The sequence below is a fragment of the Triticum urartu genome, chromosome 3, assembly GCF_003073215.2.
Source record: "Triticum urartu cultivar G1812 chromosome 3, Tu2.1, whole genome shotgun sequence".
NCBI lineage: Eukaryota > Viridiplantae > Streptophyta > Magnoliopsida > Poales > Poaceae > Triticum > Triticum urartu.
Window position 1 is genome coordinate 250121364 of NC_053024.1, and position 23359 is coordinate 250144722.

Genomic DNA, 23359 nt, shown 5'->3' on the forward strand with positions numbered 1-23359 from the left:
TGCCTGCGGCCCGTGGTGTGGCTGAGCCAGCAGGCCGTACGACCCATCTTCATCAACAAGGCATCCAAGACCCTCGCGAGGCGGACGACGCAAGACCTCCTCTGGAGTGGCTTAGCCGGGAAGGCTCACGAGGAGCGGAGATATCAAGGCGGGGCCAACCTCATGAGACCCTCGTGACGTGAGCCATGACGTACAGCACCAGGCTGGCGCCAGGAGGGCACCAGCGCGCGCAGCATCCTTGTTTCCTCTTTGGTGCTAAGGAGGCCAGTGCAGGCGAAGAGTACCAAGGCATCAGGCAAAGGTTGCCATATTGGTGCAACGAGACCAAGACCAGGAGGACGGCAAGACGGAGGTCATTGTGGAGCCCAAGACGGCATCACCATAGAGCTTTTCACAGGCGAAGACCACTTTTGTCAGGATAGCTTGTACTAGCTGTCCCCCTTCGAATTAGCCCGCCATTGTTGGCTCCCTTCCCGCTCAATATTTGGGAAGAGGTCCAGGGCCAATATAAATAGGACTAGCCACCACCCTAGCAAAGGACGGATCATTCAGACCATCCTCACACACACAAGCTCACCGAGCTCAAGAACACCTCAACCTCAGGAGGCTGTTCTTCCCTTGTACTGTTCATCATTAGCCCTAGAGGCAATCCACCACCACCACACTGGAGTAGGGTATTACACCACAACGGTGGCCCGAACCAGTATAAACCTTGTGTCTTTCTGTGTTGCGAGTTCATCGAGTTCATCCGCGAGATCTTACCGAGCTAGGACGTAGATCGGCGAAAGGAAAAGACTTCGCGCGCACCCCAGTGTTCGAACCTTAAGGGTTTGCCGGAACCCCACATCCGACACTTGCCTTTCTGCATGTGCTAGGGAAGGAAAAAATTTGTTGTTGGGGAAATTGTTGACCTTGTTGCGACCCAGCAGTGGCAAAGCTTGTGTTCCCAGATATCGGAGTTTGCTGCATAGAAGAACTTGTCTGTGTGTCTGATGATTCTAGTGTACCTTGAAATCTGCATGTATTGTTGAAGTATCCAAGTGCTATTTCTGGTGTTACCCAACCAGGCGGTGCCCCATATCTGCTTGGCTCATCAAACCCTCACTGCGTGTGCTGCCTTGCATGTTTCCGCAATGACATTGAACAGTTTTGGGATTAATCTTTTCTACATTTTCTCATATACATGCTATGGGTAACATGTCATGCACTGAAGGCAAACTACAAGTTGAACTTGCATCGCTGGGCGTTATTAAACTTTGTTCTCTATTTTGTATCTGGTTTAGTTTCAGTTGAACTGATGAATGTACATGTTCAGTCGAACTGATGTAGTGATGTACTGATTTTTAGCACTGCTTGTAAACTGAACAATGAACTTCATCTGTTATGGAAAGTTTTTTTATCTTTTTCCCTATAACTGATGCATAAATATTTGGTGCACTACTTGCAAATTGAACATTGAACTTCAGAGATGTATGGATATGCATATATATAAAACCGATGCATGTCTTCTCTTTTTTCATATATAACTTATGCAACTACACTAGAAGTACTCCTAGTTTATGTATCATTGAACTTACTGTGTGTCGGCATCCTAGGAACGGCGGTACCCAGACTTGCCTGCCTATGGCCCAAGGCGTGGCTCCACCAACAGCCTGGTGCGGCCCATCTTCACCAGCAACCACTCAAGACCATTGCGAGGGGCCAAGCCTCACATGGCGGATGACACAAAGACCTCCTATAGGGCAGGCTCTTGAGGAGCGGAGATATCTATGCAAGGGCACCTCGTGAGGTCTGTGTGACGTGAGCCATGACGACCAAGGCCAGGCGGGCGCCAGCAGTGCAGGGTGCCAGTTTCCTCTTCGGTGCTAAGGAAGCAGATGCAGGCGAGGAGTCCCGAGGCATTAAACAATGGAGGTCACCGCGGAGCCCATGGTGGCATCACCACCAGAGCCTTTGGCAGGCAAAGACCACCTTTTGTTAGGATAACTTGTACTAGTTGTCTCCCTTCAAAATTGGCCGTTGTGGGATCCCTTCCCTCCTAAACATTTGGGAAGAGGACCAGGGCCTCTATAAATAGTGCTAGCCACCACCGTAGTTAAGGATCGGCTCAGGTTGGGACGGATCATTCGGACCATCCTCAAGCACACAAGCTCATCAAGCTCAAGAACACCTCTCCTCTAGAGGTTGTTCGTCCACTGTACTAGTTCATCCTTAGCCCACAAGGCAATCCACCACACCACACTGGAGTAGGGTATTACACCACAACAGTGGCCCGAACCAGTGTAAACTCTCATGTCACTTGTTCATTGAGTTCGGCGAGCTAGGCCTAGAGATCATTGCGAGAGTGAGCTAGGGAGAGATATATCTTCGTGCGCACCCCGGTGTTCGAACCTCACGGGTTTTCCGGAACCCAAAATCCGACATTTTGCGCACCGGGTAGGGGTGCGCTGAAGCTTTCTTCTCCGTCGACCGACTCGCCGTTGCCCCGCGACTCCAATATTTGACGGCCCGAGTACCCAAGCCAACCACTAGGCGGCCTGGCCTCCCTGGGCGCCGCCATCTGATCCAGAAGACCTCAACTCCGGGCTCCAGGCAGCCCACGCGCCGCCTAGCATTCACGGGTGCGGGTCGCGCACGTCGTGTCCTGCCGCCCTCTCACCACGGCGCATGTGTGAAACCGCGCGATCCTCAGGTTACGCCGCGGCAACGGCACCACACACCCGGCGGGAGAAGGCGAACATGCGAGCCCCGCTCATCGCGGCACGGGAGCTGCTGCGTTGCAGGCTGGCGGATAGCGGCCGCGATGCACTACTGGAGTGAGTCGCTGAGCTACTGGATGCCGCCTGCAGGGGTACGCCGCCTTTTTGCTCCTTGACAACATCCTAGGTCATGGCGGAAGCGCGTGCGAGGCCCGGGCAAGCCCATGTGCCCCCTAACGCGCCAGGGGGGTCCGGCGGGACCTGGCACGAGCCCTCCGGCCGCAGCCGCACCATTGCTAGGAAGAACATGCACCGATGGGCCTACCACGAGGACGCGCCAGGATGCCACACGATGGCCACCAGGGCGAAGTGCCTTGACTGGCGGCACGAGGTGCGGGGTACCTGGGCGGCAACTCTAGTGAGGCGGCCACGGACGCCTACGTGCCCCGCATGGTGAACCCGGAATACTTGCTGGGGGAAGGCCCCAGTCCGTCTCCCGGACTGGGATGGGAGGCTAGAAGGCCAGAAGCACGGGGCTTCCCCGAGCCGCCCGGAGGCTTCGCCGACCGCTTCAGCGATGACGATGTCAGGGTACGATCAATATCTCCAGAGCAAGCTTACGCTAACCCTGAACTATAGGAGAACCATGCTGCAGCTCTCGTTAGAGACTTCAGGGGAGTGGCCCAACCAGCGGCAAGAGTGACGCTCTAGGGGCCGCGCGGGAGAGGCCTGGAGCCAGGCCCTCCCCCGAGTTACAAGGAGCAAGATGTTGCACGGAGGTAGGCCCTCTGCCAAGGGAAGTGCCGGTGAGCCTTTTTACCCCGGCAGAGGACCCATGGTCACCGGGGGCGCCGCCAGCGTCCTCTTGCCCCTTGGTCTCGTCCTAGTTTCTGGACGCCCCAATGGTGGTCGAGGGTGGCGTAGGGTGGGGCCCTCTCCTGGCGATATGAAGTAAGGCTCGTGCATGTGAAGGTCTCCACTCGTGGCACTCTCACGTAATAATGAGTGGGGCTGTACACGCCCCAGAGTCTCCAGAGTGCCGCCCTCTAGCCTCGGGGGCTCCCACCGACGTCCTAGTGGAAGCACTATGCTCCGCGTTGGCCGTCGACACTGTCCCCCAATGACAATGCTCACAGCCAGTGAAAGCCCTTAGCTCCGTGCTGGTGGTAAGACAAGAAGACTATCTAGGTGCCGAACGCAGCCATTTGCTTTCACCCCCTTTTTGTAGGTCAATTTGCCACCTTTTGGATTTGAACTTGAAGTCGCATTTTCATTTGCAAGCGCGGGGTGCGTCTTCTCTTGTTCATGTTGATTTTTTGAGTTTTCTGGTTCGGTGCTTTGCTTCGAGCCTCGCGCTTGCTACCCCTTTCCCTGCGAGCACCTCGCGAGTGGGGGCTGGGCGTGGTATGCGCGCGCTAGGTGCATGACCCTGCCGCTCGTTTCTTGTGAGGCCCTCTCAGGCAGGCCGGCAGGCTCTTCAGAAGCCTGAAACATCTGGAGCCCGCGGAGAACTCCCCTCGGGAGGAATGCACATTGGCAACTACAAGGCCAGCTCGAGGCCTACCTGGATTGAGGTAAGTCACAACAATGAGCCGTAGAGGAGCTCATGGGCTCGCAGAAGTACATTTCAAGTTTGGCTCAAGGAATAAAACAGTAGTATGATTACATGAGGGGCTCCCCCTCCCCAAAATGCTCTTACACCCTGAGGGTCCATGCCCGAGTTTTTGCGTGCAGGTTCAAAGCAAAGGAGCGCGGGCTCAATCAGACATCTTCCGAATTGCTCCCAGACATGCTGTTGGCGCTGTCACTGGCATCGTCGTCGCCGCCATCGATCACGTCGCCTTCGTCCGCCACGACCACCACCTCGTCGTCCTCGGAAGCGAAGGCCCTGACCAGAGCATCCACATTATCGTCCACCCAACGCACCAGGTTGTACCGGATAGCCCCAGGCACTAGGGAAATGGCGGTGTTGAAGTCAAAATTGGGATTGATGTTCTGGAGATGACTGAAAATGCGGGAGAATGCACGCCCAAGGAGCCCTCAGCTCCTCTCTTCGACAAGCTCGCGAGCCCTTTCAGCTCGGTCCCCCAGGCGTGTCACGATGTCAGTGAAGAAGTGGAGGTGGTCGTCGTAGTCTTCTGCGTGGGGATGAGGGGAGTGTTCGTCACAGATGGCACCCAGCGCCTGGTTGGCCCTCGCTCTGAGGGCCCGGAGCATGGGAGGGTGCTCGCACTGCAATGTTTGGCGGCGGAGCGCTTCCTCCCTACTCTGTTGTGCGAGAGCCTCGGCATCAGTAACCCGCCGCTGAAGCGGGAGCAATTCGGCACGGGCGGAGGCCAATTCGGCCTGGACGGAGATCAGGGCCGCCGCAGCAGCCTTATCGCGCTACTCTGCTTCCTCCAGCCTTGACCTGAGGGCGGTGGTCCTACCCTCGGCTTCGGCTTCCACGAGCTTCAACTTCAGGTCAAATCTGTTGGCGAGGTCAGAGGGAGTCCTGGACTAAGGGGTCCTCGGGCGTCTGGCCTGATAGCCATGGGCCGAACTAATGGGCTATGAAGAACACAAAGACCGAAGACTGCACAAGTGTCCGGATGGGACTCTCCTTGGCGTGGAAGGCAAGCTTGGCGACCAAATATATATATTCCTTCCTTTGTAACCGACCTTGTGTAACCCTAGATCCCTCACTTGTCTATTTAAACCAGCGGGCTAGGTCCGTTGATAGGCCGAATCCTCATAATCATAGCCAGACTAGACTTTTAGGGTTTAGTCATTACAATCTCGTGGTAGATTAACTCTTGTAATACTCATATTCATCGAGATCAATCAAGCAGGAAGTAGGGTATTACCTCCATAGAGAGGGACCGAACCTAGCTAAAACATTGTGTCCCCTGTCTCCTATTACCATCAATCCTAGACGCACAGTTCGGGACCACCTACCCGAGATCCGCCTCTTTTGACACCGACATTGGTGCTTTCCTTGAGAGTTCCGTTGTGCCGTGCCCAAAAGGTTTGATGGCCCCTTCAATTGTGAACAATGACGCTGTCGAAGGCAAGACCTTCCTCCCTGGACAGATCTTCGTGTTCGGTGGCTTCACAATGCGGGCCAACTTGCTTGGCCATCTGGAGCAGATCGATAGCTACGCCCCTGGCCACCAGGTCAGATTTGGGAGCTTGAACTACGTTGCGGACATCCGTGGAGACTTGATCTTCGCCGAGTTCGAGACCGCGGAAACCACTCTGGTCACCCCGATGGACATGACCTAATTCTGTCATCGGACTGCATCTAGGAGATAGCTCCTGTAATCGCTCTGGCCTTAGATCTGGAGCAGACTGCGCCATCTAAGGACGAGAAGCTCAACCCCGCCACGGAGGTCACCGATTCCCCGGTGTTGGACCCGCACATAGACTTAATCTCACACGATACCTGTGCCACCGGAACTCTGGACTCGTCTTCGGTCAAAGGTTCCGAACCATGTGAGCCCGCGGAGGCCGAACTTGATCGTTTATCGATCTTCGAATTCAGCGCCACAGACATCTTCCAGCACTCACCTTTGTGTGACGTGCTAAACTCATTAAAAAACCTGTCCTTGGTGGGGGACTCATAGCCGAACTATGTCCGGCTCGAACTAGGGGCCTAGAGAATTTTTCTTCCCACCCGTCACGCTGGACGCCCACTTCTTCGTACGATGTGTACATGGTGGACACACCCAAAACAACCAACGACGTTGACAAGGAAAATCTAGTCGAGGTTAAGCCTCCTGGGACACAGCCTAAGTGCCGATGTCAGTGGCGCCACTCTCAATCACGCCGTAGCAAAAACAAACGCCGCAATGATAACGAAAGAACACATGACACAGTGGTTAACGCCGGATTCAGCGGCCCCAAATCTGGTCAACGGAAGAAGCCGTTTAAGGCAAACAGAGATTCACCATCCAATTTGGACAAGATATTGGACCGACCCTTCCAAATTCATGGCCACCCCAACAAACCAGCTAATCATACCAATAGAAGGTGTTCGGTCTTCAAGCAAGCCGACAAGCTCAATGTTGAAAAGAAGGGGAGGAGGCCGCTGAGCGATAGCGATGACGAAGATGCTCACCAAACAAATACCGGGGGTCAGAAGCAATTTCTCCCTGATGTGAAAACAGTGAATATGGTATACACGACATACGAGTCTATAGGGGAACAGGAGAAATACTCCCTCTGGACTGAGGATCACACTACGGGACCCTTAGCCAAAGAACAAAGCGGTCTCATTAAACCGCATACCTCGTCGGCCATTAAGCCACCGGTCTCCATTCAACAGGATCGACCAAGTTCGGAGCAGGACTAGCAGTTCGGCTTAATCCGCCCACCTCATATACCTACGAAATTTGTACCGCGCATACATAACAATGCACTTCAAATAGCCTGGACATCGGCGGAAGCATAACACGGACGGATCCACAAGTACTCACATAAACTACTCCCTTTTCCCTTTTTTCTAAATTACTCTTTCTTTTTCCATTATACTTTGCCATAGGTGGCACACAAGCTGGCCATATCATGGACTGTATCAGAGTCTGGGTTCATAAATCCACCCCAAGGATACTCCTGTTAAGGAGGCCCTCCACCAAGGAAAGGTGGCGCAGACGTGCGACCGGAGGTCCAAAATAACGTTTTGTAGACTGCACTCTCTAGTTAGAGCCTGTAAAGTGCCTTTTTCCTCCGCCTTCGACCCCTAGCATGCAAAATATTCGGGGTTGCGGCTTTGTTATCTATATAATCGATTGGCACATCACTCAGATTCCAGTAAAAATAACCTACTCTTTTATAAAGAACCGAATTTTACCCCTACGTTTTTTTCAAACATACACCTCGGCAGAACTTGCCAGGGGCTCAGTATAGGAACAAACAAGTTGCCGACAAAGTCCGAACAACTCTATAGCATACTTTGGCGTCACGAGTTTTGGCCTTATGTGCATCATCTCCAAATCATGTCTTGCGTTAAAAGTTGGGTTGCCCGGCTCCTGTGTTTGCTACCCTACATTCCGCTCTATCGGCTAGGGTAGTAAAGGGAGAACTACTACGATTGTGATTCCGGTTCACCTGGTTACGCACCTCAGTAGAGAAAGCCGAAAACTGACAGTCATGATGCGGCGAGAGATGGTCAACCACTTGATGACTTATTGGAATCTTTCGCGATTCCCGAGTGTCACATGAAGGACCTATTTCAGGTCAAATATGTAAACGCATTATAGGAGAATATGCCGCGTACATACCAGGGGCTATATCATAGACCCACCATAAAACTCCTATGGCTAAGTGAAAGTGTTAATGCCGTATAGTCCGCTTGCCTGGTTCGCCGCACTGACACCTCCTTCACGGACCAAGACATTGGGTCAAGAGTGATCAGATGCTTTTCCGAACACCCCCGTATTTCCTACGAGGGGGCTGAAGCCGACGACTGGAAAACTTTCAGATCACATACAAACGGCCGCATAGGAGGAACAAAAGCCTTTAGGCAAAACTAAAATATAGATTGATTATAAAAATTGTCTTTTACAATTCGTAAAGAGTTCACTCGAATACTATGCCTTTCAAACATTGACCCTCTATCAAGCAGGAAGCCTCTAAGACGTCCTCAAAGTAATGCTCTGGTGCGTGATGGTCCTTGCCCTTGTGTGGAACCTTCGCTGCAACATCAATGGCCTTCATCTTCCCCCAGTATGTCTTGACTCGGGCAAAGGCCATCTGTGCACCTTCAATGCAGGCCGACCACTTCACGGCGTCGACATGTGGCACCGCATCAGCAAGCCGCTACACCAAACCGAAGTAGCTATTCGAAATAGGCTCAGTTGGCCACAGCCGGAGTATGACGTTCTTCATGGCAGCACCAGACATCCTGTGAAGCTTGGCCCATTGGGACATCTGTTCATTCAGCAGCAAATGCACCAAATTGTGACCAGAAAAGCTTCTCCGTTGCATATCCCTCTTGCGCTTGGTAAAACTGCGCCGCATCGGAAGAACTCTTCGGCAGGTCCAAAAACACGTCTTGAGAGCTCCACACTTGGTTAAGCTGAGCATAATTCGGATCGCCGAACTTAGTTTGCAATAAAAAGGGCTTACCAGCCGCGATCTCCCCAGCTTGCCGGATATCTTCCCGGGCCGCTCTAGATTTGGACCGGGCTTCTCTTGCCACTCGTAAGGCCTTGTCAAGATTAGCCGTTTTGGCTTTATTATCCCTCTCGAGAAATCCGCAGCGGCTAGCGACCTCCTTTAGTTCAAGCGTCATCGAGGATATTTTCTCCTCTTATTGGTGTCGAGCAGCCTGTTCGGCCTTTAACTTGGTAGATGCCTTTTCGACAGCCGCATTACTAATCAGGGCCTGCTCCTTGGCCTGGGCTAGCTCAGCTCGAAGGATCTCGACCGCGGCAGCACCATCTGCAGATATGTACATCTTATTACACAAATCTTCGCATCATGCTTATATTGTAAACACTTGCATAGTATGGCTGCCCCAAAAACATACCTTGCACCTCGTCAAGCCGCCTATTGATAAGCGCGATATCATTATCTGCCTCATTAATCTTGTGTTGCAACTCCGCAACCTCTACAGTCCAGATAGTTTCCGAGGAGGTCACAGCCTGTGTTCCAATTAATCACATTATTTCCTGGGCATATCTTTTGATCCTCTGATCGTCTCCCTCGGGAAACCAATCAGAGTCTCAGGGGCTACTATCTATACACAGGTGTAGTTTGTGAATAAAACACAATCGAACATATTACAGTACAAACCTTGAAGCCTCTTAGCGGGCCCAGAAGGCCTCATTCAATCCGCTTTTCACGGACAGGACCTTTTCGACCACCGTGCCCATCAAGGTACGATGTTCCTTTGAGACGGATGCCTACCGCAGCATGTTCGTCAATATATCCGGCGCCTCTTGGTCTCCGGAAGCTGCTGTAGGAGTACAACCTCCCTTTGAAGGGATCCGTTTATTCGTATCCAGCTGTAGACCGGACTATTCGGGGCCTTCATTGTTGGTCCCCGGAGCGGGACATATTTAAAACACCCTTGTTCACATACAATTTAAAACACCCTTCAGATATATTCTAGACGTTACAAGAAAGGAGCGGGACATATTTAAAACACCCTTGTTCACATACAATTTTGCCTAAGGCTTGTCCTCGTCATGGGACTATGCGATGACGTCGTCCTCCAAGCCCGAGCCACTCGACGGAGGCATCTTGCCTCTCTTAGGAGCCTTTTCCTCCCAATCTTCGGAGGCGGCCCTTTTCTTTCCATAGGGGGAAGAGACGTTGACTTCCCCTTCATTTTTTCTTCGGACGATGGAATCTTGATTCCCTCCGACACAAGTTCTGATGTCCCTTCGGGATGGAGGCCATCTATGGCCCTCCCACTCTCCGCCTTGTCCTCCTTCACAGGCATCTGGTATGGTGCTGGGGCTAGCATCCTTGTTAATACAGGATCTGCTGAGCCTTCAGGAAGGAGGGCCGAACACCTGATTAGTTCCGCTTTCTTTATCCAGCCCTGAAAGAAGATAGTTTGCTCAGCAACGCGTTACGACATATTTAAACATAAAGTGTTCGGAAGTCAAGTGCTTACCGGGGTGTCCGGACGGTTGCAGTCGAGGCCTGCTCCTCAGTGGTGTCCGTCCAATGTTTTCGTTTCCCGAAAAACTACTTCCACATCCCTTTGTGCGTGACACTGAAGAAGTGATTGCGGGTTTGTGGTCCTTCCGGATTAAACTCCCACATGTGGAGAGGCATGCGCTAGCACGACAGAGTTCGGCGGACTGGCATTACTTGAATCACGTTGACAAGATCGATGTCCTTCTCAAGAAGGGTCCGGATGCGGCTCTCTAGAGTCTGCACTTCATCAACTGATCCCCAGTCCAGCCCCTCATTGATCCATGATGCAAGCTGTAACGGAGGGCCGAAACAGAAAGTATGTATAGCTGCCCACTTGGTACTACGAGGTTCCGTGACGTAAAACCACTCTCGCTGCCATTGGTGGGAAGTTTCGGTGAAAGAACCTTTTGGCCAAGGAGTGTTGGTAAGCTTGCTCACTACAGCACCACCGCACTCCACCTGTTCCCCGTCGACTACCTTCGGCATCACACTAGAGGTCTTGAGCCATAAGCCGAAGTTTGGGGAGATTCGGAGGAAGGCCTCGCACGTAATGATAAACGCCGAGACATGGAGGAAAGACTCTGGGGCTAGATCATGAGAATCTAGTCCGTAATAGAACATTAGCCCCGGACGAAGGGATGAAGCGTGAACCCTATCCCTCGGAGGAAGTGTGAGATGAATACGACCCTCTTGCTGGATCTGGGGGTCAGAATAACCTGTCCTTGAGCAGGAAGCCTGTGGGGGATCTCCGCGGTCAGGTATCTGGCCGCCCGAAGCTTCACGATGTCCTCCTCTGTAACGGAGGAAGCCAGCCATCGGCCTTGAGGGCTAGGCTCGGACATGATGGGGAAGCTTGGAGTAGTGAAGTCGAACCATAGGTGCTAGAACTTGAGGTTGAAAAGGCTAAGGAGAGGTTTGGCGTAAAAGACGGTCCTAGATGCCTTTATAAAGGCACCGAGTATTGAACGCCTCCTCCTGAGCCTGAAGACTTGCCTATTCCTAAGGAATCTTTCCAATAGAACGGTTGGGTTACCCACACTCGTATTGATGAGAATCCCGCAATAAGGGGACACGATCTCTACTTCGACAGGACGGGCCAATGACAACCACGCCTCGAAACGTGGAACGGCGGGACAGGAAACAATTCGAAATAAATAACCGGGCGAGCGTGACGTCACGTTATGAAAATGATCAGCGGATTGGCCTCATGAAATACTATACTCTCTACGAGTGCAGAACTAGTGTGACAGGTCCGGTCACGTTCAATACGTCCGAAGACTATCTTGGAGTTCGGAAGGGGGAACCCGCCTTGCAATGCCGAAGATAGATCTACGTGTCGGATACCATGTGATTGAAGACAGGTTCAGGGGCTACTGAGGGAGTCCTGGACTAAGGGCTCCTTGGGCGTCCGACCTGATAGCCATGGGCCGGACTGATGGGCTGTGAAGAACACAAAGACCGAAGACTGCACCCATGTCCGCATGGGACTCTCCTTGGCGTGGAAGGCAAGCTTGGCCACCAAATATATAGATTCCTTCCTTTATAACCACCTTGTGTAACCATAGATCCCTCCCATATCTATATAAACCGGAGGGCTAGGTCCGTAGATAGGCCGAATCCTCATAATCATAGCCAGACTAGACTTTTAGGGTTTAGTCATTACGATCTCGTGGTAGATCAACTCTTGTAATACTCATATTCATCAAGATCAATCAAGCAGGACGTCGGATATTACCTCCATAGAGAGGGCCCGAACCTGGGTAAAACATTGTGTCCCCTGTCTCCTCTTACCATCGATCCTAGACACACAGTTCGGGACCCCTACCCGAGATTCGCCAGTTTTGACACCGACAAGGTCCACATGAGCCTGTGCCACCCTACGGTCGACTTCCTCTTGGATCTTGGCCTCGCGCGCGCTGGTGGCATCCTTCTCCTGGGCGACCTGGCGCTCCCTTGTCTCCAATTGCTCAAACTCGATGCTGTGCTCCGTGGCCTCCAGCATCAGCGCCTCTTCGTGCTTCAAGATCTCCTCCTCTTTGAAAGGCGACCCCTTCATCGATGCCAAGGCAGCCCTACGCACCTCAACCTACTGCTCCAGGGAGGCGTTCAGGGATGGGAGCTCCCCTTCACGCTTCTCCGCGGCCTTGCGGCGGTGATCAGCCTCCCTCGCCTCCTCCAAGGCTCGGGCGCTGGTTTCGTGCGAGGTTGCAAGGGATAACTCAGCCTGCACGATGGCACTGTCGTGCTGGAGACGCCCGAGGTCGATGGCCACCTTCAGCTGATCCCATCTGTCCACCAACCGAAGGCCTTTGGTTTCAAGACGGGTGTCAACATCCTCAAGCTCTTCCCCAAGCCAGCTCAGCACGCCCATTGCCTCCCGGAAGAGCTCGTGATGGACAACACCGCGCTTGTGCGCAAGCTCAAATGCGCGGCCAGGACCATCCTCCGCGACAGGGGTCGTCGAACAAGCTTGAAGCGGCTCGCATGCTCCCAGCAGGGGGCTGGAGGCCGCCGCCTTTCCAGCCACCCTTCGGACCTCGGCGGAGGACCGGTGGGGCAGGGCCTCGTTGCTCGAAGATGAGGCCAGCGCCGAGGTCATCTAGCCGCGGGCAATGACCAATGGCGGGGCCCTCGGCACACCCTCCGTGCCCCAGGCAGGGCCTCGGAGGAGGAGCGACAAGAGCGCAAGGTCGAGATGCCAGGACGGTGCATCCACCTCCTCGGCAGGCCCCGCGCCACGCGCAGCAGGCCAACACAAGGCACTCAAGGTCAGTAGAGGCCTGAAGTGGGCGGAGGTCGCTTCTCGGGAGACTTCGTCGCCTTGGCAGAATGGGCCTTGAGGAACCATGGTCAGGAGGGGAAACCACGCTCACAAAATTACAAAGATAAGTTACTCACTCGTCTATGGCAATGTACTTCCTCTACTTCAACGGCCAGAAGGCGTTACCACTATAGCTTGAAGACCCCTTCCTCTTGCGGAGAGCTTCGAAATTCGGTCGGAGCCGGCCGAAATCCTGGATGTGGTCGCCAATGCCGGGCATGCCTGGTGCGGCTCCTGAGGAAGCGACCTCAGGTGCGCTAGGCCGCATGAAGTCCCTAGCCCCCGCCTCATGGTGACTCACCAGAGCCCCTCGGGCTTCAGCCTCAGGAGTATCGGACTGCGTCGCCCCCATTGCCGCTTCCTTAGGACGGCACTCTCAAGCCCCAGCTGACGACGATCTAGGAGCCCCAAGCAATGCTGGTTCCTCGGCGGCCGTGCTGCTGGTGTTCAACGGGGGGCGCCCCCTGTGCCCATTTCTGTGGCGGGCACTGCGCAGTTGGCGACCAAGGGGGCCACGAAGATGGGGCTCTCGTGAGGCCCTTCGAGGCCGGTCAGGCGAAGCCCCCATTCGTCGAAAGGGGACATCTGCCTCGTGAACGCCACCGTGTTCGAGCAGCAGTACAAAAGGAAGCCCTCCTCTGGCATATCGGCTGGCGATGGGTCCCCATCAGAAGCTCAAGCACACTAAACCGCGCCTCAAGAGGAAGCCCGGGTTCGTGAAGCCTCATGCGGTCCTAGCTGCCGGAGAAGGTCCACATTGAACGAGAATGGCGCTGGAGAGGGGCAATGCGGCGCTAGATGAACTCCTTCACCACCATGGGCGCCGTCATGCCGAGGTCCTTCAGCCTCGTCAGCCGGCACCAGACATGGGCAAGACGTGGGTCAGTAAGCTTCTTGTGCCCCCAGCCGAAGCAGCGGCTGTTGGCGCCGTGGGTCAGGAGCTGTTGGCGTCGTGGGAAGCAAGAGAAGGGGGCTGCGCACACCGACATCCAAGAACACCCACCGCCTCCAGAACCCACTTACAGATGGCGAAAGCTTGAAGTCAATCCCTGCACTGGCTGTCGTAGCCATGGCCTGGAAGCTCAAGCATCCAGAGCACTGCCGAGGGTCAGTCAGATGCAACGAGAAGAAGTGGTGAAGTAGGGCCATAGAGGGAGCAAGTCCCACCATGGCCTCATAGACAAAGGCGAATACGGCGAGAAGGATGATCGACTGGGGATCCAGATGCATCATATTGATTTGATAGTGGTAGAGCACGGCATTGAAGAAGGCGGAGAAAGGGGGAATCAGGCCAAACCAAAGGGCGTGAAGATGAATGGTGGTCTCAGTGCCTGTCCTATCGACCGCGATGCGGGATGCGGGCCAGGCCACCGTCTTTCTCCATTCGTTGAAGTCGGCGGCGATTGCTGGTGAACCTTGTCCATCGCCTCCCGGTTGAGCACCACCGACGGCTCGACGGTGGGCTCAGAGGCCGGCGGTGCTTCGGCTGAAGCTTAGGGCTTCTTCTTTCCCTTCTTCTTCTGGCTCGGCGCCATGGCTATGGAGAGTGTTGGATCCTGGCCGGCTTGGAGGCGGATGCCGCTGCTTTCGGGAAGACGAAGGAGTTGGGAAGTGCGCTGCCAGCAATGGATGTGGGGTTGAGGAGACAATGGTGGCCGCCTAGCCAGGCGGATATCAAGGCAGCGTGGGGAAGTGGAGATGCTAACGTTTCGTCAATCGCCGTGTGCCAAGGCTGCAGGAGGTTGGGGCCCGTGGTGCTCCGCACTTGCCACTTGGCTTCACCTCGAAGCCAAGTCCGAGCGTGCCTTGGGCCCGGGGCTACTGTCGGCGTCCTGGGAACGAGGGTACCCAGACTTTCCTGCCTGCAGCCTAGGGCATGGCTCCACAAACAGCCTGGTACAGCCCATTTTCACTAGCAACCACTCAAGACCCTCGCGAGGCGGACGACACCGAGACCTCCTCCGGGGTGGCCTCGCTAGGCTGGCTCCCGAGGAGCAGATATATCTATGAAAGGGGCACCTCGCAAGGTCCGTGTGACGTGAGCCATGACGACCAAGGCCAGGCGGGCGCCAGTGGGCGTAGGGTGCCAGTTTCCTCTTTGGTGCTAAGGAAGCAGGCGCAGGCGAGGAGTCCCGAGGCATCAGACAAAGGTTTCCATATCGGTGCAACAAGACCAAGACTAGCAGGATGGCAGGATGTAGGTCACCGAGGAGCCCACGGCGGCGTCACCACCAGAGCCTTTGGCAGGCAAAGACCGCCTTTTGTCAGGATAACTTGTACTAGTTGTCTCCCTTCAAAATTGGCCGTTGTGGGATCCCTTCCCGCCTAAACATTTGGGAAGAGGACCAGGGCCTCTATAAATAGGGCTAGTCACCACCGTAGTCAAGGATTGGCTCAGGCTGGGACGAATCATTCGGACCATCCTCAAGCACACCAGCTCATCGAGCTCAAGAACACCTCTCCTAAGGAGGTTGTTCGTCCACTGTACTAGTTCATCCTCAGCCCATGAGGCAGTCCACCACACCACACTGGAGTAGGGTATTACACCACAACGGTGGCCCGAACTAGTATAAACTCTCATGTCACTTGTTCCTTCGGTTCGGCGAGCTAGGCCTACAGATCATTGCGAGAGTGAGCTAGGGAGAGAGATCTTCATGCGCACCCCAGTGTTCGAATCTCAAGGGTTTGCCGGAAACCAAAATCTGACACTATGTAACAAGTGTATATTTTTTTCAACAACATTCTTTTTACTAGTTTGAATTGACGCAACTACACGATGTGTACTATTAGAAATAACATCATACAACTTGTAGTGGTAGCTGAACTTTATATAAAGCCTAGTAGCTAGTTGGACTGATGCATAAGTTTATGTTTTTTGGTTTGAACTGAAGCTAGCATATTAGAGGCACTAACAGTAACCTTGACATCCAAATTGTGGATCAAGTGGCAGGGGTGTAATGAACTGATGCAAGCATTTGCAATGTACTATAAGCTTCTGAATCATAGGAACATGTGTCACTGATGCAGCAAACATGTAGTACTAATGAATCTGATAGTGTAACATGTAGGTAGAGCATAGTGTGTACAATTTTTAAACTGAATCTTTCTTCATAGCACGACTGATAAACTGACACAAACATGGTATTTTTCTTTAGGCAAACCCAGACATGAAAATATTTTTTGAACTGATTCAATTTTTGAGGAAAATTAGTGTGGGAAGCAGACATCACCTCCAGTGGCATGTTCTTGGATCTGAGTTTTTCTTCTTCCTCTCGTGGGCGCCGTACTGCTTGTGGTGGACATCCGGCGATGAGGTTCGGGAAGGCAGCGGCTAGCAGGGATCACGGGCCCGGCGATGGAGCCCCAGCGAGGGAGGGAGGCTGGTGGCGGGGATCATGGGCCCAGTGAATTATCCCCAGTGAGGGAGGGAGGCAGGAGGCGAGGATCATAGCCCGAGCGAAGGAGCCCGGCGAGGGAGGGAGGCTGGAGGCGGGGATCACGGCCCCGTCGTTGCTTTGCCACCGGGAAAGGGGATGGCGGCGGTGGATCCGTCACTGGCCAGTCACAGCGCCGCGGGCTCCCTTGCTCTAGCTGCCGCCGTTGCTCTCTCGCCCACGACGGCTGCCTCCGGTAGAAGAAGGTGGGTTGGGTTTGGGCTGGGTCGGGGAGATTCTATGGTGTAGGCGCGTCGCGCCCTATATAGGGCCCGGGGGTAATAGAATATTATTCTATTACGAGTAACAGAATAGTCCAACCCTATATATATAGAGAGAGTAAAAATGGATAGAATGTGTTATGTTTAGAAATCAGGGCAAGTCCTCATGTCAAAAAAAATAGTCTGTTAATTTGTTATAACTACCATCCGGTTCCAGGAGAACGAGAAAATAGCATTGGAAGTTAAATGTCAGGCAGCTGCCGAGCTTTTCTATCGATTGATCCTCTATAACCAACATATCTAGTTTGCTATGCAATTTACTATTGTAGGTCACCACATGCTATCTATTTTAATTAGTTCTATACATTGCAATATTTGAACTACTTTACATTGGTGTCAATATTCAGTGATATGAAATTGCATATTATCTTGATCGTATACGCGCTGTATTTCTAGGTCATGGCCATTTCTGGAGGCAACAGCGAGTCGGTGTGTGATGTGGACATGGCCAACAATGAATTTGATACGTCTCCAACGTCTCTATAATTTTTTATTGTTCCTTGCTATTATATTATCTGTTGTGGATATTTTATATGCACTAACATGCTATTTTATATTATTTTTGGGACTAACCCATTAACCTAGAGCCGAGTGCCAGTTTCTGTATTTTCCTTCTTTTTGAGTTTTGCAAAAAGGAATACCAAATGGAGTCCAAACGGAATTAAACCTTCGCGATGATTTTTCCTGGACCAGAAGACACCCATGAGAATTGGAGATGAAGTCAGAGGAGCCACGAGGCGGCCACAAGGGTGGAGGGCGCGCCCCCTATCTTGTGGGCCCCCCCGTGAATCCCCTGACCTAATTCTTTCGCCTATACATTCACATATATTCCCAAACCACCAAAGGCATCCACAAAAACACTTTTCCACCGCCGCAACCTTTTGTACCCGTGAGATCCCATCTAGGGACCTTTTTCGGCACCCTGCCGAAGGGGGATTCGATCACGGAGGGCTTGTACATCAACTCTATTACCCTTCCAATGAAGCATGAGTAGTTTAGCACAGACATATCGGTCCATAGCTAGTAGCTAGATGGCTTCTTCTCTCTCTTTGATTCTCAATACCAAGTTCCCCTCGATGTTCTTGGAGATCTATCCAATATAATACTATTTTGCGGTGTGTTTGCCGAGATCCGATGAATTATGGATTTATGATCAGCTTATCCATGAATATTATTTGAATCTTCTTTGAATTCTTTTATGCATGATTTGATATCTTTGTAATTCTCTTCGAACTACCGATTTGGTTTGGCCAACTAAATTGGTTTTTCTTGCAATGGGAGAAGTGCTTAGCTTTGGGTTCAATCTTGTGGTGTCCTTTCCCAGTGACAGTAGGGGCAGCAAGGCACGTATTGTATTCTTGCCATCGAGGATAAAAAGATGGGGTTTTCATCATATTACTTTAGTTAATTCCTCTACATCATGTCATCTTACTTAATGCGTTACTATATTCTTCATGAACTTAATACTCTAGATGCAGGCAGGAGTTGGTCGATGTGTGGAGTTATAGTAGTAGATTGTTGGTGCAACAAACCCTGGGTCTTTTGCCCAGACTGTGCATAGACATGGGAACAGGAATGAAACACCAACCCAAGTCAGAGTGCAAGAAACCAAGACCTTCGAAGGACCAAGGTCAAGACAAAGAAGCGAGATGCCACCGGGAGAAAAGTCTCCCTTGCCGGGTAGGCGAGCTCGGCGAGGGCGGGGTCACCCCCGGAAGAGAGCGTCTGAGGCGTCCCAGCAGGGCCTGCCGGGACTCACGAAGGCAAAACCACCTCACCAACTACCCTGCCATGACCCACGTCGTCGATCAGTGCGGTGTTGATACGTCTCCAACGTATCTATAGTTTTTAATTGTTCCATGCTGTTATATTATCAATCTTGGATGTTTTATAATCATTTTATAGTCATTTTATATCATTTTTTGGTACTAACCTATTGAAATAGTGCCAAGTGCCAGTTGCTGTTTTTTCCATGTTTTTTACATCGGAGAAAATCAATATCAAACGGAGTCCGAATGCCACGAAACATTACAGAGATTTTTTATGGACCAGATGGAAAATATTGGGCCCTGGTTGCACCTAGGGGGAGTCCCGAGGAGGGGACAACCCACCAGGGCGCGCTAGGAGGCCCAGGCGCGCCCTGGTGGGTTGTGCCCACCTCGGGTACCCCTGGGACCGCCTCTTTGCTCTATAAATACCCCCAATATTCTAGAAACCCTAGGGGAGTCGACGAAATATTCATCCAGCCACCGTAGAGTCCAGAACCACTAGATCCAATCTAGACACCATCACGGAGGGGTTCACCACCTCCATTGGTGCCTCTCCGATGATACGTGAGTAGTGCTTTGTAAACCTCCGGGTCCGTAGTTAGTAGCTAAATGGCTTCATCTCTCTCTCTTGATTCTCAATACAATGGTCTCTTGGAGATCCATATGATGTAACTCTTTTGTGGTGTGTTTGTTGGGATCGATGAACTTTGAGTTTATGATCAGATCTATCTTTTTATATACATGAAAGTATTTGAGTTTCTTTGATCTCTTTTATGCATGATCTCTTATAGCCTCATATTTTTCTCTCCGATATTTGGGTTTTTTCTGGCCAACTTGATCTATTTATCTTGCAATGGGAAGAGGTGCCCGATAGTGGGTTCGATCTTACAGTGCTTGATCCTAGTGACAAAAAGGGATCCAACACGTATGTATCGTTGCTACTAAGGATAAAAAGACAAGATCTATATCTACCGCCATATAGATACACGGATCTCGTCTACATCATGTCATCGTTCTTATTTCATTACTTCGTTTTTTCATGAACTTAATACACTAGATGCATGCTGGATAGCGGTCGATGTGTGGAGTAATAGTAGTAGATGCAGGAAGGAGTCGGTCTACTAATCTTGGACGTGGTGCCTATGTAATGATCATTTCCTGGGTATCATCATAATTGTTTGAGGTTCTATCAATTACCCAACATTCATTTGTGTACCCATTGTTTGCTATTTTTCTCGAGAGAAGCCACTAGTGAAACCTACGGCCCCTAGGTCTTCTTTCTCATATATTTGCCTTTGCGATCTACATTTTTATTTGCCTTTATTTTCAGATATATTAAACCAAAAACCCAAAAACCCAAAAATACCTTGATGCTTTTTATTTTATTTGGTGTTCGATCTATCCATATTTATAACTTTATCTCCGTCACACGCCGTTTCTAGCGTCGTTACCCGGAAGGGATTGACAACCCCTTTAACACGTCGGGTTGCGATGTGTTGTTATTTGTGTGCAGGGGTAATTTACATTGTATTGCTTGGTTCTCCTACTGGTTCGATAACCTTGGTTTCATATCTGAGGGAAATACCTACCATCGCTATGTTGTATGATCCCTTCCTCTTTGGGGAAATACCGACGTAGCTTCAAGCGACATCAAAAGGAATTTCTGCCGCCGTTGCCGGGGAGGATCCTGAACATAACCAGGTTCCTAATCACAAATCTCATCTCCTCGCAATTTACATTATTTTCCATTTGCCTCTCATATTCCTCTCCCCCACTTCACAAAAATTTGCCGTTTCACTCCCTCTCTCTTTTTTCGTTCGCCTTTTTCTCGTCACATATTTTGTTTGCTTGTGTTACCATGTGCCTTCTATATGTTCGATTGCTAAAAATCTATTGATATGGATCCCCATCCACTTGCTAATATTTTTAAAAGATCCAATCATGATGAACTAATTGCTAGTGAGTTGAGTGCACTAGGTTATCTTTATGAAGTTTTGCTTGAGATTCGTGAATCTGATAATGGTGATGAAGAAATGTATGAAGTGATTCATGATAGCTCCTTGAATGAAAAGCATGATTGCAATGATTTTACAATAAATTCTATTAATGTCAATTGTGCTAATAATATGCAAAACCCCAAGTTTGGGGATGCTAGTTTTGCTATGTCTACTACTTTTTGCAATGATCATGATTGGGGTGATTCTTCTTATGATCTTGAAAATTTATTTAAGCCTCATGATGAATATGTTTGCAATAATATTGAAGTGGGTTTGGAAGAGTGTCAACTTTAGCTAAAAATAATCCCACATATTTGGAGAGTGTTGAATCTTATGAAATTTTTGATAAAAGTGGGCTTGGAGTGGTCATGACTTTATTTGATGATAATCCCACTATTTTGGAAGAGTGTCAACTTTGCATGCATGTGGATCATGAAGAGAATATTTTATGTGATAGTTATATTGTTGAATTTGATTATGATCCTACATATAATTATTATGAGAGGGGAAAATATGGTTATACAAATTTTCATGTTACAAAATTACCTCTTGTTATGTTGAGATCGTCAATATGTTATTCCTATTCTTTGCATATGTTAGATGTTTCTTGTCTTGATGATTTGTTTGTTTATAAAATTCCTATGAATAGGAAGTATGTTAGACTTAAATATGTTTTTCACAAGTTTTATGATGCTCTATTTGTGTTACAATTATTATCTTTCATGTGAGCATCAATAAAATCTTATGCCTAGCTAAGGGCGTAAAACTATAGCGCTTGTTGGGAGGCAACACAATGAATAAAATTTATTTTTTCTTTTTGCTTCCAGTTCCTGAGTGTTAGCACAATTATGCTACTGTTATGATTGTGTTTTTTATGTTTTATTTAGTGTTTGTGCCAAGTAAAGCCTTTAGGATCTTCTTGGGTGATAGTTGTTTGATCTTGCTGAAAAACAGAAACTTTTACACTCACGAAAATAATTTTAATCTTTTACCAGAGACCGATAAAATACCCATTCCAATTGCAGTAGAACTATATAAAAATTTCTTAGGTTTTCCTAATTTTTCAGAGTTTTTTGAGTTACAGAAGTATTCAAAATAGTCAGATTGCTACAGACTGTTCTGTTTTGATAGATTTTGTTCTCTTTGTGTTGTGTGCTTATTTTGATGGCTCTATGGTTTTCTTTGATGAGTTTTTTCCATAGAAAAGTTGGAATACAGTATATATAATACAAAAAATATGAATTGGTTTGATACAGCACTTATAGTAGTGATTTATTATTCTTACACTAACGGATCTCACGAAGGCTATGTTGAGTTTTGTGTGATTGAAGTTTTCAAGTTTTCGGTTATCTTACGATGGATGAAGGAAGGATGTAAGAGCCTAATCTTGCGGATTCCCTGACATCCCGAGCTATTATCCAAGAATGAGAAACCAACTAAGCTTGGGGATGCCCCCGAGTGGCATCCCCACTTTCTTCCAACAACTATCGGTATTTCACTTGAGACTATTTGTATTTGTCACATGATATTTGTTTTTCTTGGAGCGTCTTGTATGATATGTGTCTTTACTTGTTTTATTTTGTGTTTTAAGTCATCAATCCTTGCTGGACACACCTATTTAAGAGAGGCAAAATTATATCTTGACTTGTTAGAATTGCTCTCTATGCTTCACTTAAATTTCTATGAGCAATGGACTTGCTCTAGTGCTTCACTTATATCTTTTTGAGAACGGTCTGCTTTGTTATTTTTGAAGAAATGCTCTCTTGCTTCACTTAGATTTATTTTAGAGTTAGTAAAATTTTGAAGAAATTCTCTCTTGCATCACTTAAATTATTTTGAGAGAAAGAAAAAAAATTATGCTCATGATCTTCACTTATATTTGTTTGAGCTTATGAAAAGCAACACATGAAAATTAGTCCCAAAGTGATAAATATCCAAGAAGTATAAAGAAAAAAATGTCATGAAGATCATTGGACAAAATAAACTTGATTTTTGTAATAGTTTTGAGATATGATGATGTGATATGTGAGTCATCTTGATGAGTAATTATGCTTTAGTAGGAATATTGGTGTTAAGGTTTGTGATTCCCTATGCATGCATGAAAGTCAATAATCATGCAATAAAATTATACACTACTTGTGGTGCATTATTCATTGTTAATTATGCTTAATGCTTGCTAATGAGATTATTCGTTCCTTGGTTGGTCGCTTCCCAATCTTTTGCTAGCCTTCATTTTGCACTAAGTATGATCACTACTTGTGCATCCAAAATCCTTTAAACCAGTTTTTCCACATGAGTCCACTATATCTACCTATATGCGGTATTCTTTTGCCGTTCTAAGAATATTTGCATGTGCCATATCTAATTTAAAAACTTCTCTTTTGTGTGTTTGTTTCGCTCGCGGAGCGGTGAGGGGTGGCTAATATTTTCCATGCTAGATGTGTTATTCTCAAGATGAGTGTTTATTCACTTGTCATTGCACGAGAGTAAGGAAAAGGTATAAGGAATGGTGAGTCCCAAAATGAAAAAATAAATGAATTTACTTTATGTTGTCAAATAACAAATTCCTTGGAAAGTGTTGGTATGGAGGGCACCCGTGGATACGGTTAGTCATGGAAATTGAAAGTTATGGTAGAAAAAGGAATAAACTTTATTTTTTGTTTGGGAACCACCTATGATATATCTATGCATGGAAAGTATTGGGAACTCTAAGTCGTTTTCGTTGG